Source organism: Rhinolophus sinicus, chromosome 1 (genome assembly GCF_057876585.1).
Source record: "Rhinolophus sinicus isolate RSI-liver-muscle chromosome 1, RSI-T2T, whole genome shotgun sequence".
Classification (NCBI taxonomy): Eukaryota; Metazoa; Chordata; class Mammalia; order Chiroptera; family Rhinolophidae; genus Rhinolophus; species Rhinolophus sinicus.
Genome location: NC_142501.1, coordinates 109,091,676 through 109,098,975, shown reverse-complemented (window position 1 = coordinate 109,098,975; position 7,300 = coordinate 109,091,676). Strand labels below are relative to the sequence as shown.

General features: G+C 37.6%; 1 pseudogene; it reads right to left on the bottom strand.

Annotated features, from left to right (window-relative positions):
- Window positions 1-5,598: 5,598 nt before the first annotated feature.
- Window positions 5,599-6,617, bottom strand: LOC109450663 (L-lactate dehydrogenase B chain-like; annotated as a pseudogene).
- Window positions 6,618-7,300: the final 683 nt, after the last annotated feature.

The following is a 7,300-nucleotide window of genomic DNA, read 5'->3' as shown; positions in this document are numbered from 1 at the left end:
CTTGAAGGAAAAAAATAAAGTATTAAAACAAATAAAAAGCCTCATTATTTACTGAATGTACCTCTAGTAGAGTATCCTCCACTAGAACCAGACTTCTTAATGGAATGATGCATTACTATTCACCGTGTGCTACTAACATCAGATCAAAGTCTATTCATTACAGAGAGTGGGCTTTGCAGACATTATGTGGTCCTAAGATCTGATAATATTCAGTGATAGTGTGAATATGCAGAATACAGCTTTGCTGTATATGGCCAATAGGAGAATAAATTTGTCTACTATTTCTGGAGGAAATTTGATCAAACAAAAGCCTTTAAAATTGGAATATGGTAAGACCCATGAATTCTACTTCTAGGACTAAAATCTAAAGAATATTTCAGAAAATTAGCAAAATTACAAGTACACAAGTTTTCATCCTAATATAGTTTATAATGACACGATTTTCTAAACTTTCCTGTGGTAAGCAAGTATTTAGGTAAATTATATTGTACCTGTATAATTGAATACTGAGCAGCTATTAAAAATATTCAACTGTGAACTTTTCAACTCTGTATGGATGTCTAATATGCATCACAAACATTACAGGATTAGAGAAGTATTCTTGACTCCAGCTCCAACAATTCCAGTCTCCCTCTAGTTTTTATGACTTCAGTAATGCTGTCATATTTACACAGTCATGATTTACGGCACACTTTAAAACACACCTTCTCTCAACCATAGCTCACACCCGACTGACTGCACCCAATGAGTTGAAACTTGTCACACACTGTTACTAAGGATCGACTTACTGCTTCCTTATTGAAGATCCTGCCTTTCCATTGGATGGCACTCGGCAGCAACATTCACCATATGGTTTGACCACAGTGAAAGGCTCAGTGTCACACATCACTTCTGGTACGGCGATTTCTGTCAAATAAAAACATTACAGTGTGTCCTCATTCACTTTATTAACCAGATCTGGCACCTTGTGACTGCTGGCTCTTCCCCAAAGTCAAAATGATTCAGGACATTGAGGCAGCCATGACAGCACAACTACCGACACGCATGAAAGAGGACTTCCAGAACTGCTTCAGAAAGTGGCAAGAATGATGGGATAAGTGCGTTCGAAGCGAGGGGGAATATTTTGAGGGGGATTAATGGCAAGGTGTCTTTTACTGTAATATATATATATTTTTTTAATTTAAACATTCACTGTATTTTCTGACCATACCTCATAATATTAGACTGGAGCTAGGGTATCTTGAACCCAAAGTAAACTGAAATTCTTTACCTCATAAATAAACGAGTGATCCCAAATAATTTTCCAAATGAGAAATAACAGTGAATATTCATTTGAAAATAAAGACAGAATTGAAACAGGTAGCATTTAATTAACCAAACTGGAACATAGCCAGACCTCTTTAGCTAACATCTCTGCTCATTAATAGATAACATTATTCCTGCCCTGCTAAACCCAATGTCAGGAACAGAAAACATCCTTGCTTCCCCTCTTCATTGGTAAATACCCAAAATTAAATAGGATATTAAAATGCACGCATTTCAAGTAAAAAACACATTTCTCTGTAAAAGAGGTCTAGCTACCTTTTCACTATTAAACTGCTACCACTGGGAAGAATTCATGTAACAGCAATATCACCATACTTTAATACATGAAATTGAGTCATTGGATGGTTACTGCATAGTACAGTGGGCTTGTATGTTTTGTCTCACCAGTTCCTGTTCCTTTCCCTTCTTCAAGTTGAACCCCATTTTGTAAGGCACTGCTTTCCCCCCTGTTACCTCAAATACTATGGATATAATGGGAAATGCACCCCTGCTCACAGTGATAATCCAGCCATGGATGCAAAAACCTAGGCTGTTTACCAGGATAATTCTAATGGTGTGTAGGAAAAGAGCAGGCTTTTTATCTCTGATGGGGACTTTGGGTATCATGGCCCTTCCCCAAACTGCTGATTATCTCCATTTTATCAGCAACATAACTGAACAACGGGCATTTAACTTGTCTAAATTTACACAACATCTAATGTTCCAATTATCTATTTCTATGTGACAAACCACCCCAAAATTTGGTTGCTTAAAACAATAGTTTATTATTATTTCATGCTGTTCTGTGGGTTGACCTGGCTCAGCTGAGAGGTCCTTTACTGTGTTTGTAGGGATTACAGCTGGGTTTACAGTCATCTAAAGACCCAACTGGGATGGATGAAAATGTTAGCTACTCTCATATCTGGCATTTCAGCTGGATGGCTAGAACAGCGGGTCTTGACCAACTTATCTCTCTCTCTCTCTCTCTCTCTCTCTCTCTCTCTCTCTCTCTCTCTCTCTATATATATATATATATATATATATATATATATATATATATATATATATATATATTGCTTTCCATTAGGCTAGTTTGAGGCTTTCACTTGGCTTGGAAGTCTCAGGATGATTGTATGTCAGAGAGTGTCTAGTTCCCCCCCCAAAAGAATCCCAAGAATTCCAGGTAGAGGCTGTGAGACTTTTATGAGTTAGTCTGGGACTCACTTCGGTTGCATTTCATTGTTCAAAATGTGAGTCTCAGGGCCAGCCCAGATTCAGGGGAGGTGACTAATGAGAACATGCACACTGGGAAGCATGGTTCATTAAGAACTGCTGCATCATAAGGTAGTTCTAATTTTAGTTTTTTGAGGAATCTCCATGCTGTTTTCACAGTGACTGCACCAATTTACATTCCCACCAACAGTGCACGAGGGTCCCCTTTTCTCCATTCCCTCGCCAATGCTTCTTGGTTGCTTTATTGATGATGGCCATTGTGACAGGTGTGAGGTGGTATCTCATTGTGGTTTTTATTTGCATTCCCCTGATGATTAGTGACATTGAGCCTCTTTTCATATGTCTATTGGCCGTCTGCATGTCCTCTGTGGAGAAGTGTCTATTTAGGTCCTCTGCCCATTTTTCAATTGAATTGTTTGTTTTTTGGTGTTAAGTTGTATGAGTTCTTTATAAATTTTGGATATTAACCCCTTATCGGATATGTCATTGGTGAACATTTTCTCCCAATTGGTAGGTTGTCTTTTCCATTTTGGGGTATTTATCCCAGCACACTAATTTGAAAAGATACATGCACCTCTATGTTCAATGCAGCATTATTTACAACAGCCAAGATATGGAAGCAACCTAAGTGCCCAGCAATAGATGATTAGATAAAGAAGATGTGGTACATATACAGAGGGTGCCCAAAAAATGTATACACATTTTAAGAAAGGAAAACTGTATTAAAATTGTAGTACTCAATATATACCAATAACAAAAGGTGAATACAAATCACATTTGACTTCTACAATTACAAGAAGTGTTCAAAGTGGTTGCCATCAGCATCCAGACACTTCGGATTATGGCGAACTACTGCTTGAGCAACGTTGACCAAAGTGTCCACTTGTCTACATTTTTTGTCACCCCCAGTGTATAATGGAATATTACTCGATCATAAAAAAAAAAATCTTATTACTTGCGACAACATGGATGGACCTAGGAGGATATTATGCTAAGTGAAATAAGTCAGACAGAAAAGAGACAAATGCCATATGATTGCACTTATATTTGGAATGTAAAGAATAAACTAAAAGAACAAACAAAACAGGAACAGACTCATAGGTACAGAGAACAAACTGATGGTTATCAAATGGGAGGGGCAATGGGGGACTGGGTTAAAAAGGTCAGGGAATGAAGAAGTACAGATTGGTAGTTACAAGTAGTCACAGGGATGTGAAGTACAACACAGGGAGTATAGTCAGTAAGTAGAGTCAGTTATTGTAATAACTCTGTGTGGTGCCAGGTGGATACCAGAGTTATCAGGGGCATCACTTCATAAATTATATAAATGTCTAACCACTATGCTGTACACTTGAAACTAATATAAAATAATATTGAATGTCAACTGTAATTGAAAAAAAAAATCTGTCTTTCAAGTTTAGTTTCAACAGTAAGTAATGGAATAAGAATTTAAACCCAGTTATCTAGGTATCAGAAATCATTATTTAATAACTCTTGCTTTTCATTTTAATATCTTATATATCTTGGCATTCCTAATACCAAACATTGTGTTTGGAACATACTTAGTGGATGCGAGCAAATTAAATAAGTAGATGTTGATTTATACATTCTATTTGTCTTTGTCTATAGTTTACGGGACCTTCATTGTGAGATCAACGTAACAAGAATTCCCAAATCATCGGGCCCTGTTGTTTGTGCTACAGGGAATGATAAAATATTATGTCCTTTGGAATAAATAGTTGGGTCTTAGTCTTCTTGGATTTATCCAAAGTGAGTAGTGAAGTTACTTATTTAGTATGTGCTTGATAAATATGTAGGGTTTTAGAAAGGTACAAAAGAAAAATCTAAACCAGGATCCCACAGGCAAGGGAATCTGGGAAATACTGATTCAGGCTTCCAGGCCACTTAGATTCATGGGAATGGTGTTAAACAGCAACAGATATTAGCATACCAAATCGCCTTTTCTGCTGTACATATATGTTGGAAATACAGTCTAGCTATCTATCATCTGGCTGGAAAGATGCTATGAGACATATAACATTTGTAGTACTAGCACATTGTGTGTGATATGGTACCTGAATTCTAAACACCCGTATGGTTTGTGTCTCAACTGCCTGGGAACCTTATTATTCATATAGTATAAACTATAGGGAATTGTAGTTATGTTATGTTCTTCCAAAGATAAACTAAAAAGGCTACCATCCATCTTAAATAATATCACTGTAAAATATTTATAGGCATAAGACATGTAGATATGCCTTGAGGATTTTATATGAAGAAAACATAATAGCACTTAATAGACACACATGGCAACGTTATATTGACTGCCCATAGCAATAAGGAAAAACTTTACTGAAAAATTCACATTCTCCTAATTATTACCCCTTTATATAGACTGGAGCTTCTGTGGATGCTTTTAGACTAATTTCCACACCTGGATTTTATGCTAGAGCAATACATGAAATCCTGATTTGCTCCCTCTTTCTTCTTAATATCTGAATTTTTTTCCTAATGAGTTTTTGAAAAACGTTAGCTAACAAACAAAGATAAATTTTTGTGCAGGAATTTCTATAACCTTAGCATAGTGCAAAGTAGTTACTCATCTTCTGATTTCACAGACAGCTTAAAGTATTCACATGAACGTACAGAATCTCTTCACACAGATAAGTCCAAATAATTTAAAACAATCTCTACACCTGTGAATATTAGGGTCTTCTTCGTGATATTGTCAAGAAACATTGAGTTTTTACTTGCAAAATACTAGCCACAGTGCCTAGCACATAATTAATGTTTAATAAGTGCTGGACATTATTATTATTTTATCATCTATGTCATTAAAATCATGTCTTTAACAGGTTTTTTTCAGTGTAGCTCTAATTGTTTTGTTTTGAACGATAGTTTTATTTGTTCAAGGACTCATGCTGCAAGCATTAAACCAAGCACAGGCTTTGATTCTGTGAGCCCAGATTCACATATTTAGGGAGACAAAAGCAAACTGTAATCCACGTACATGAACGGAAATAAAGGCTTATGGGTAATCACATTGTAGTTTTTAAAGTTCTACAGCCTAGAAGCCTGAAGTCCCAGGTCTTTGAGGTCCTTCTGGATGTCCCACAGGGTATCTGCACTTTTCTTGAGTTGAGCAACCTCATCATCTTTCAGCTTTGGGTTTATAACACTGGTTAATCCCCAAGCATTCAGGATCCATGGAAGGCTTAGGAAGACTTCACTGTCAATGCCATATACCCCTTTCACCTTAGTTGACCCTGAATGAATGCTGGATAGATTTTTCTGCATGGATTCAATGAGGTCAGCCACTCTTAACCCAATAGCCCAGTTGGTGTATCCTTTTAGTTTGATGACTTCATAGGCACTTTCAACCACCATCTTATGCACTTCCTTCAAGGTTCCATTATCATTGTCCGTTCCCATTTCTGGATTCAGTTCCTGGAGAGACACACTTACCACATTCACTCTACTCCACACAGCCACATTTGAGTTGCCGTGTTCTCCCAAAATCCATCCATGGCAACTGCTGGGGTGAATGCCAAGTTTTTCAGCCATAAAGTAACAAAATCTAGCAGAATCCAGCTAACTTTCAATCACACGGTGCTTGGGTAACCCACTTAGTTTCCAGGTACCACAGGTGAGAATATTCACTGGGTTAGAAACCACAATTATGGTGCAGTCAGGACTGTACTGGATGATCTGAGGAATAATGAACTTGAAAACAATAATGTTCCTCTGTACCAGGTTGAGATGACTCTCTCCCTCTTGCTGGCAAACTCCTGCAGTTACCACCACAATCTTAGAATTGGTGGTCACAGGGTCACCTTTATGGACCACAATTTTAGGTGTCTGAAGAAACCAGCCCCATGCTGCAGATCCATCATTTCTGCTTCGAGTTTATCTTCCAGAATATCCTCAAGAGCAAGCTCATCAGGCAGAGACTTTCCCAGAATGCTGATGGCACACACCATACCAACTTGTCCAACACCCACTGCAGTGATCTTATTGTTTGGGACTGCTGCCTCTTCTTATGCCACTGGTGCTATCAGTTTTTCCTTAAGAGTTGCCATTGTGTACAGGAGAAAGAAGAGTCATGCCACGCAAGGAAGACAATGTCAGTTGCGTGCCTGTTTTGTTTTGTTTTTAAAGTGATGTATCATTAACATATAACATATCAGTTTCAGGTATACAACATAGTGATTCAATATTTGTACTAATTTGTTTTGCTACAGGCGTATTAGTATTACTCATTATACTTTCCTTCTTAAAGTGCTGTCTTTAAGGTGGCCCACTGAATCAGGTTTCAATTAAATACCCAAAGATGATGTCCCATAAGCTTCCATTTTCCAAAATGTAAAAGAATATGGTTTCAATTATTGCCATTCTTCGTTTGCACATTGTCTGGAAATGAGCTTTCTGTCTAAAGCACATGGATGCAAGACATACAAAAAAAAAAATCATAAATAGTTTTTGATGGGTCTTTGCAAAATAGAACCAATTATTGATTTGAAATCCTGCTTAGCCACAACAGAATACTCTGTAATCAATTACACTTGGGGGTTTAACCTATAGATGAAGGACAAGAAGAAGCTGAGTTAATGACTTTTTCAACTGGCAAAATGATATCCCTGGGGCCGAAATGTAATCCTCGGGCTGTCAGTGATTTCACGTTGTTGCTGCACACTTGCTACTCGGGGAGCGGAGCTTCCTTCTGCAGAGCCAGCAAGCTGCTCTAGACCAGCCCTAATGTTTC